Genomic DNA, 10,613 nt, shown 5'->3' on the forward strand with positions numbered 1-10,613 from the left:
CATCCCCACAGCTTTGTTTCCAAGGATGACTTTCTATGCGGTAGAAGGAATGCCAGCTGTGCCCTCTGGTGCCTGTTCTACTGAAGCACTGAAACCAGGTGCAGACAGGAGCACAGCTTGGCAAGGAAGACTTCGGGCATCTAGTTGGAATTCTGGCTTCACCAGTTAACACCTGAGCAACTGAGGTGAGTGACATACTACAATTTGCCTTAAAAGTGAGATAACACCTACCCAGTCGGTTTTTAAGAAGGATCGAAAGACTTGAAATTGTACCTGGCACACAGTAAGTGCTCAATAAATAGTTGCAAGGATTGCTGTTTGCCAGGCAGTGTGCTCAGCCCTTTGTGTGTGCAGTCTCACTTATATTCATGGTAGCCTAATGAGGGTCCCACTGAAACTGTTACCATTTGCGGGTGTTGGGTTAATTGCCTAGGTCACATAGCTAGGAAGGTCCAAACCCAACTCCAACTGATTCCTAAGTTCACACTCTCAACTGGGCTCCATGTCGCTTCCAGCAATAAATGGTTTCCAGTCCTCACACTACTACTTTCTGGTTGGGAGACTTTGGTTAAGCCAATTCCTTCATTTGATCCCCAGTTTTCATTTCTGTTAAAAGACAATTTAATGTCTGAGAAGCATAGTGGGGGAAGAATGTGACCATGAGGTTTGACTTCCATTTGACTTCCACTGAGACTCTCCTGCTCATTCTCATTCCACTGCTCCCTGCCTCAGTTTCCCCCATCTGTTACAATGAGAGGATTTGCCTTGATGGCTTCTGAGGTCCCTCCTATGTTGGACATTCTGAGATGCCTCTGGGGAAGCTGAGGTCCAGAGATACTGAGAAAGTGGCAGAACACATAACTATTAGACCTTACAAAGCAGCCAGAACCTCCAGTCATGGGCTGAAAGTTAGCACTGGAATTGCAGGATGAACTCTCTCTGGGAAGTCAAACCTGACTGAGAGGCCCTATGAGTGTTGAAGAGCAAAGACACTAGAAATCATCCTGCCTGGGATTGAATCCTGGCTTTTTCTATTACTTGCTATGTATGTGACCTCATTGAACAAGTTGTTTACTCTCTCTAAACCTCAATTTCCCCATCTGTTAAAATGGGGTAGTAAAATGCCTCTTTCATAAGATTGCAGAGTGAAATGAGGTCATTCGTGTAATGTGTTTAACACTGAGCATACCTAGCATAGCACATAAATTGCTGACCATGGCCACTATCTTTGTGCCCATGCCATCTCAAGCAAGGATCCAACTTAGACTCTAGTCTCCCTGAGAGCAGGTACTTGTCTACCAATATCTGTATCCCTAGCATAGTGTCTGTCCCTGCTCATCAAATGCCTCTGATATAGGGAATAAGCTTCTTCCTGTTATAGATGAGGATCCCGAGATCCAGAGAGGGATTGATTGCTCTGTGCCCAAAAAGCCATCTGGTGGAAGAAGCAGTAGAGGAACGCCACCTTCTATATTTAAGCCAGTGATGTTTTTCATGGCAGTGCATGAAACCTTGAATTTTGTCAAGACAGTCACTTGAAGGTTTTACTGGTACTCGTTTCACTTAGGGCCATGGAGTGGAGGTGGGTATCGAAAGCCTTTGGGTCTGCACCGACCTTTACCCCTGGGAGCTGGTAAACATCTCTTTCAAGTTTTGGCGGGGAGGTACTCACAGCCTGAAAGAATGTAGACAGGATCTCTGTGATACAAATTGAGTAACTTTATGCTTTGCATTCTTACGAGGTGGAGCTTGCCAAGGAGATGGGGAGCTGGTGCCAGTGTTGCCTGAGAAGCGACCTTGCTAATAGTTTTTCAGTGACCCAAATGAGTCGAAATGCTTGCAGAAGTCCATAGAGCCACCTTGTCTACCTGACTGCCCTGGCATTTCCAAGACAGAAGATTGGTTTTCACAGGCCCAGAGTTGCTTCAAGTTGAGCAGGCAACATTTTTCATGAGCCCTGTATAATGAGGTGTGGTGACCTCTTATAATGAAAACTTGTTCTCCCTCCAGGAAACCTGCCTCATGCCTAGGGATAGTAGGCAGTGACTGACATGTGACTTGAGGAGATAAAGAGACTAAAAGGATGTTTATAAATGTTTGTCAGATAGCCAAATAGATGTGCATTGAACATTCCTCTGGTTGGAAGGGGCAGGGCATACTTAGAGCATCTAATTACTGGTGGCCATTGAAGCCCTATGGCCTGTTGGCAAGGAAGTGGCCGATTTATGAATAGAATCTTCAGGATGAGTCTAAACATACAGACTCAAAGGGTAGGCTTGTCAGACTTTCCATCTCTATCCCCAGCATTTCCCTTGAGTTGCAGATCCTTAGATCCAACCCCTGTTTGACGTCTTTCCTTGGGCATCTTAAAGGCAAGTTCTCAATTTCTTTTCCCACTCTTATGCAAACTGTAATTCCCTTCGCTTCTAGTCTTATTCCTACAATTAGTGTGATCAGGTCCCACCTGACTCTCATCTCATCTCCTCCCCATAGCTCCTCCGCTTTCCATTCCCACTTGCCCCAGCACAAGCTGGTTTTCCAACTCTTTCTGCCTCAGCGTCTTTGTACTTGCTACTTCTACTTCCCGGAATTTTTTCCCTAGGGCTATTCACAAGCTACTTTTTGTCCTCCTTGGGGTCTCATTTCAAATCACATTTCTCTGTTGATGTCTTCACTGACCCCCTGGCATCAGCGGCTCCCTGCCAGTCTCCAGAGATGTCCTCCAGAGTGTCTTCCTCAGTCTGTAATCATCTTATTTTTGTGTTTAGTCTGCCTTCTAAACAGTGCACTTTTTCACTAAAGGGTCAGAGAGAAAATATTTTAAGCTTTGTGGCCATACAGTCTCTATCACAGTCATTCAACTCTGTTGTTTTAGTGTGAAAGAGCGCAGTTAGAAATATGTAAATGAATGGATATGGCTATGTTCCAATACTTTATTTGTAGACACTGAAATAAGGAATTCATATAATTTTCATGCTATGAAATAGTCCTCTTTCAATTTTAAAAAATATTCAAAAGTGTAAAAACCATTCTTAGCTCTTGAATTTACAGAATTATGCGGTGGGCCAGATTTGGCCTGTAGGCTATAATTGACAACACCTGTTCTAAAATGTAAGCCCTCTGAGGCCAGGGGCCTGTCTGTTTTGTCCATCATAGTATCACAACTGTCTAACAGTTCTTGGCACATAGAAAATGCTCATTAAATACTTGAGGAATAAAAGAAGGCAGAGGAGACTATATCTGGAATTAATTGTACATATCTCAAACATTGGACCGTCATATTTCTGAAAACAAGGAATAAAGGAACAAAGGAAGGACAATCTTTGAGATGAGCATCTGAAGACCTGACAACAGGAAGCTCTGGACGCTAAGTCTGTCCTTCTGCCTCCAGCCAGGACATTAATTGACCACCCATAATTTATATTTTCTAGGTCCAGGGATTCATTTAAGTCAAGGAAGAAGCTATTGTTCCCAGTGAACAATCCTCCAAGCTGGCAACTTTGCCAGGCTGTCAGAACTCTAACCCACAGAAAGGTCATGGATATTTTGTCCTGGCACAGAGAGTTAACATCTGAAGAAATTAACATTTATGTATTTTTATGAAGAAAGTTATTCTTGATCTTTAAAAATGAGAATCAACTGTTCAATTTCGCCTGGCATTTGTATCATTTGTATCCATCCTTTTTAGTCTTCACTTTCCTTGAGCACTGGCTCAGAATAAATCTTTCTCTGAGTTTTTCTAATAGCGTTTGTCCCTCCTGCTATAGCGTTGAGACAAAATACTTTTCTTAATAATACTCTCAGAGGGAAAATATTTGGCTCTCTCCTCAATAATTTCTGATGGAACCTGTTTATTGCCTTGTGGTCATTCCATTGGCGGTCATTTGATGCTTTGGACTGCTGAATGAGGCCCCATTTGGGCTGTGTCTCGGACACCAGTAGAAACATTTGGAAAGTTTAAAGAAAACTCAGGCAACTGGTTGAATTTTGGGCAAAATATAACTAGATTCTATCTCTCATCTCATATCAAAATTCTGGATGAGTTAAAGATTTAAATGAGAAAAGATGGATAAATATTTAAAACACAAAATTTGGGGGATGTGAATGTCTCTAAACATGTTAGCGAAGACAGAAACATAAAGACCATTATATACCAGTTAGAAAAAATCTTTAGTGTAGGCAAAAGAAAAAAATCTCTTAAAGAAAATTATGAGAAACTGCACCCTCATAGAATTACCTGCTGACAGTAGGGTTAATTAATTAATTAATTATTATGTCTTTTTTTTTTCATTTATATTTTTAAAATTTTTCAATTACAGTTGACACACAATATTATATTAGTTTCAGGTGTACAATACAGTGATTCAACATTTATATAACCTACGAAGTGATCACTCTGATAAATCCAGTACTCATTTGACACCACACATAGTTATTATAATACTACGTACTACATATCCCATGCTGTACTCTACATCCCTTTGACTATTTTATAACTACCGATTTGTACCTCTTAATTCCCTTCTCCTTGACGCACCCCTCAAAGCCCCCTCAGACTGGAAATGATTAAAATGCTCTCTGTATCTATGAGCTTGTTTCTGTTTTGTTTGTTCGTTTATACTATTCTCTAGATTCCACATACAGTATTTGTTTTTCTGTCTGACTTACTCCACTCAGCACGATATCTTCTAGATTCATCCATGTCGTTGCAAATGACAAGATTTTATTCTTTTTTTATGAATGCATAATATTCCATTGTACATATGTATCACCTCTTCTTTATCCATCCATCCACTGATGGATATCTAGGTTGGCTCCATATGTTGGCTACTGTGAATAATGCTGCAATGAACATATGGATGCACATGTTCCTTCAAAGTAGTGTTTTGGGTTTCTTCAGATAAATACCCAGAAATGAGAGTACTGGGTCTTTCTTTGTCTCTTGTTGTTTTAAAGTCTATTTTGTCTGGTATAAGTATTGCTACCCCAGCTTTTTTTTGTTGTTTGTTTCCATTTTCATGAAATAATTTTTTCCATCCCTTTACTTTTAGTCTGTGTGTGTCTTTTGATCTGAAATGAGTCTCTTGTAGGCAGCATATGAAATGGTCTTATTTTCTTATCTACTCAGCCACCCCATGTCTTTTGATTGCAGCATTTAATCTATTTAAATTATTTATTGCTAGATATGTAGTTATTGCCATTTTATTATTTATATTTTTTTTTATCTTTTTAAAAATTCTCCCAATAATACTGATTTAGTAGTGATGAACTTCTTTCGCATTTTGTTGTCTGGGAAGACTTTTATCTCTCCTTTGATTCTAAGTCATAGCGGCTAGGTAGAGTAATCTTGCTTGTAGGTCCTTGCTTTTCATTACTTTGAATATTTCATGCCAATCAGTCACTTCTGGTCTGCAAAGTTTCTGTTGAGAAATCAGCTGACAGCTGAACTCCCTTGTAGGTAACAAACTGTTTTTCTCTTACTGCTTTTAAGATTCTCTTTTTGTCTTTAAACTTTGGCATTTTAATAATGTGTCTTGGTGTGGGCCTCTTTGGGTTCATCTGGTTTGGAACTGTCTGCACTTAACTGAGCTTGTATGTGTATTTCCTTTGCCACATTAGAAAAGTTTTCCATCATTATTTCTTCAAGTAGGTTCTCAGTCCCTTGCTCTCTCTTTTCTTTTTCTTATTTCTCCATGATGTGAATGTTGGTATTCATGATGTTGTCTCAGTGGCCCCTTATATATTCCTCATTTTTTTTTTGATTCTTTTTTCTTTTTACTGTCCTGATCGAGTGTTTTCTACTACCTTATCTTCCAAATTGCCGAATTGACTCTCTGCTTCATCTACTCTACTGTCGATTCCTCTAACATATTCTTTATTTCAGTTGTCGCATCCTTCATTTCTGACTTGTTCTTTTTTATATTTTCTACCTCAATTTTTATGGACTCTATCTCTTTGTTGAAGTTCTCAGTGAGATCACTGAGCATCCTTATAACCAGTGTTTTGAACTCTGCATCTGGTAGATTGCTTGTCTCTATTATGTTTAGTTCTTTTTAGGGAGCTTTGTTATATTCTTTCATTTGGGATGTGTTTCTTTGTCTCCCTATTTTGGCTGCCTCTCTGTGTTTGTTTCTATGTATTAGGTAGGGCTACTATGTCTACCAGTCTTAGTAAAGTGGCCTTATGTAGTGGATGTCCCATAGGGTCCAGTGGCACAGTCTCCTGGTCACCTGAGCCAGGTGCTAAAAGTGTATCCTTTGTGTGGGTTGTGTGTGCCCTCCTAATGTAGTTGATCCTTGGTTGATGTTTGCACATCAATGAGTTTAACCTTCCAGTTGCTTGGTTGTGAGGACTGGTCATGACTATAGTGGAGGAGTTGCTGTGCATGTGTTGACCCTACAGGGCAGGTTTTACTTTAGCAGGGCTCTGATGCCTGCTCAGTCTTCTTTGGGTGTGTCTTTCATGGAGGTAGTTAGGTGGTACTTTGGTGTGGTCTGAAGCTGGCTACAAGGTGTGTTGGTTCTAGGTCCTCTTGGGAGGGGCTCTGTTGCAGGTCAAGGTTAGCTACTGCCTGTGCCCTGCCAGGGGCCACTTAATATGAGCTACTAAGTGATCTGCAGATGGTTGCCACTTGTACTGGACTCAGAGGTGCCTGAGAGAAGCTAAGCTGCAAACTGAGGCCAACTGCCACTAATGCCAGGCTTGGTGCTGCTTACCAAGTGGTATGGAGTAGGTTGAGGCCACATGTTGCTTGTTTGGGGTTTGCGAACCTTTGAGAGATTTTAGGAAAACCCATAGCGTGAGCCAAGACAGGCCGTTCGTATGGAAAAACCACTGGAAGAGGCTTGGTTGGCCCAGTAATTTGAGTGGTATGGGGTCTTAGGCAATCACCAGGGCAGGGCAAAAGGTGTTAGCCAGATTGATAGAGACCCAGATATGAGAGCTGGCTTTGTGTGCAGGCTGGAAAAGGGAGGGCTCAACTAAGAACTAATGGATTCTACCAGTACTTCTGTCTGGGAGGAAGCTGCCCCTCCAGCCCTCACTCTGAAGTCAGACAATTCAGTTCTTCCCCATATGTCTCTGGCACTTTTTGAGCTGTTACTCCAGCACAGGAGCTCAGAGCAAGTGAGTCTGTTAGTGAGTAAATTCAGGTGTAGGCCCTTTAGGAGGGGCAGCTGGAGTCTCAGGCCACAATCTCTGCTGGTTTTCACAGCCAGAAGTTGTCAGGACTTCTCTTCTTAGCACTGGAGCCCTTGGCTGGGGAGCCTGATGTGGGGCTGGGACCCCTCGCTCCTCAGTCGAGATATTCCTCCCAATTTTTAACCACCCCATGTGGGTATAGTATGAGCCCTTTCAATGTCTCCAACCACTGCCCCCCACCACCAGTGTCGAAGTATCTTCTCTATGTCCTTAGTTATAGGACTTTTGTTCAACTAGACTTCAGGCAATTCTCGATGATGATTGTTGTACTTTAGTTGTAACTATAGTTTTTAATCTTTGCATTAAATTTTATTTGATTAAGTAGACAGAACAAAAACAAAATTAATGTTTTGGATAAACAAAATTAATAAGCCTCTATCAAATATTTCTTACACTAACAAGAAGAAAGCCAGTTGGTGGTAAAACACTAGTATACTGATACACTTAGAAACCCTTTAAAGACTCTGAAGTGTCGAGTTTGCACTTAATGTTACCTATAGAAACAGCCCTTTGTTTGAACCCTTTACACACTGGTAGGCCCCAGGGACCCGTTCCTTTGCTGTACATCTTCCCACAGCCAGTTTCACATACTCACTTTGGTTTCCTTGCTCCATGCGTATTGTTTCCTTTCTCTTTATCAAGTCACTGTGAGGCCAAACAAAACCAAGAGGCTTTCCTAAATCTTCTTACATTTTATGTTACAGCAACATAATCTTAAAACTGGCCATTTTAATTTCACTTGCTACTTAAACTAAAAATTAGAAATTAAGATTAAAATGGCATACTAAGCATAAAACAGATTGTGAGTACCATCATTCATTAAAAAAAAAAAAAAAAGGATTTCTATATTACAGGTTTTAGTTGATTTTGATGTGGTTGTGAGAGGTGGCAAGCACAGCATTTACCTACTCTTCATCTTGACCGGAACTCAAAGGTTAATTTATTTAAAAAAATCTTTTATTTATCTTTTTTTGTATGAGAGTATTTAAATTATACTCTCAGCATATTTCAATTATACAATACAATGTTATTGGCTATATATAGTAACCATGTTATACATTAGATCCTCAGAACTTATTCATCTTGTAACTGAAAGTTTTTATACTCTTATCAACTTTTTCCCCACACCTCAGCCCTTGGCAACCACTTTTCTACTCTCTGTTTCTATATGTTTGAATTTTTTTAGATTCCATATATAATAATACCATACAGTTTTTGCCTTTGTCTGGCTTATTTCATTTAGCATAATGTCCTCCAGGTTTATTCATGTTGTTGCAAATGACAGAATTTCCTTCTTTTTTAATGATGAATAATATCTATATCAATATCTAATCTATATCATCTATATATATGTCTATCTATATCTATGTCTATTTATGTACAAACACATACACATACATACTACATTTTCTTGATCCATTCATTCATCCATTGATGAACACTTAGGTTGTTTCTATACCTTGGATATTATGAATAATGCTGCAATGAACATGGGAGTGCAGACATCTCTTCAAAATAAAGGTTTTATTTCCTTTGGATATATACCCAGAAGTGGGATTGGTGGGTCATATGGTAGTTCTACTTTTATTTCTATTTCTATCTTAATTCCACTATACTGCTTTCCAAAGTGGCTGTACCAGTTTACAGTCCCACCAACAGTATACGGTGTTCCCTTTTCTCTATATTCTTGCCAGCATTTGTTATCTCCTATCTTTTTGATGATTGCCATTCTAACAGTTGTGAGTTGATATCGCATTGTGGTTTTGATTTGCATTTCCCTGATGATTAGTGATGTTATGCAGGGTTAATTTCTGTAATGTGTAAAATGATCTAATCACTAAGGGAAAAAACCAAATGAAAAATGTGTAGAGAATATGTAGAGTTGTATATGTAAGGATGTTAATAGAAAAATGCATAAAGACATAAGCAGATAACTCAAGTTCAACTAGCCAACAAATATTTGTCAAAATGCTCAATTGCATTAGTAATTAAAAAAAAACCATAAAATAACCCTGAGAGACTGTGTTTTGTATGTCAAATTGGCAAAAATAAAGAAAAATGACGGTGAGGAACTCCACGACTACCATTGAGCAGAGTAGACTCACTTGTTCTCGCGCCTCATGCCGCTTCCTCTGCAACCATGTTTGACAAACCCGATATGGCTGAGATTGAGAAATTCGATAAGTCGAAATTGAAGACGACAGACATACAAGAGTAAAATCCACCGCCTTCAAAAGAAACGATTGAACAGGAGAGGCAAGCAGGCGAATTGTAATGAGGCATGCACTGCCAATATGCGCTGTACATTCCACAAGCATCGCCTTCTTATTTTACTTCTTTTAGCTGTTTAACTTTGTAAGATGCAAAGAGGTTGGATCAAGTTTAAATGACTGTGCTGCCCATTTTTTACATCCAAGAACTACTGACAACGAAGGCTGCACCTGTCTCTCCCACCTGCCTGTCTGGCTGGCAGGGAAGGAAATGAACTCGCATGTTGATGAAGGCAGAAGCTGGGTGGGATGACAGTGAAATCTAGGGTAAAAACCAAGCTGGTCCAAGGTGTCCTGTGGGCTGTAAAATGCAGTTTAATCAGAGTGCCAGATTTTTTTTGTTGTTGTTCAAATGATTTTAATTATTGGAATGCACAGTTTTTTAATATGAAAATAAAGTATTTTAAAACCTGGAAAAAAAATGAATGAACAGTGAATGTGTAGTTAACTATCAGTGAGGCAACATGGCCATATGCCTTCAAATCCAAACTCAACAGTTCTACTTCTAGAAATTGAGATTCACACAGTCTTTGGAGAGTTTCCTTGATTTATATCACTATAGAATGGGGACCCTGTCTGACTTAGACACCATTTGTGTGCTCCTACTAGGTGCTTAGTAAGAACTGGTGGAATGAATGGATGACTGAATGAATATAAAGCAATATATACCAAGGATGTTAGAGTGTGTAGAGTAGCAAAATATTGGAGACATTCTCCATGTTCCTCAGTGGTGTGTTGCTTAAATATATCAATAGTCTAAGTTGGCAAACAACCAGTAGTTTAATGAATTAGCTACCATTTGTTTGACTGAGCTGACATTTATTCACTCAAAATAATGCTTTGAAGAAGTGGCATATGCAGTGTTTCTATTCCATCAGGTGGCCATGCCAGGTACATTATTATTGCTTCTGTGTTGAGTGGGAGTCTAAGTATATGAAACACTTTCTGTATTAAAGGGTTAAATAATATTTATGCTCACCAATTGCTGGATTTTTCAAGGCCTAATAAACCAGGTGTAAATATGCCTTTCTTCCAGCCTCCTCTGGTGTCAGGATTTTGTAGGAAATCCTGTCTTTTACTTCAGCAGGCACCACATACATGTGTAAGTGGGACTCCAGTCCTGGAGTTATTGCCAGTGTCAAA

General features: G+C 39.7%; 1 pseudogene; it reads left to right on the forward strand.

Moving 5' to 3' along the window:
- The first annotated feature begins 9,327 nt into the window (after window positions 1-9,327).
- On the forward strand, window positions 9,328-9,475 carry LOC102888104 (annotated as a pseudogene).
- The last annotated feature ends 1,138 nt before the right edge of the window (window positions 9,476-10,613 follow it).

This window comes from Pteropus alecto, unplaced genomic scaffold (assembly GCF_000325575.1).
Source record: "Pteropus alecto unplaced genomic scaffold, ASM32557v1 scaffold75, whole genome shotgun sequence".
Taxonomy (NCBI): domain Eukaryota; kingdom Metazoa; phylum Chordata; class Mammalia; order Chiroptera; family Pteropodidae; genus Pteropus; species Pteropus alecto.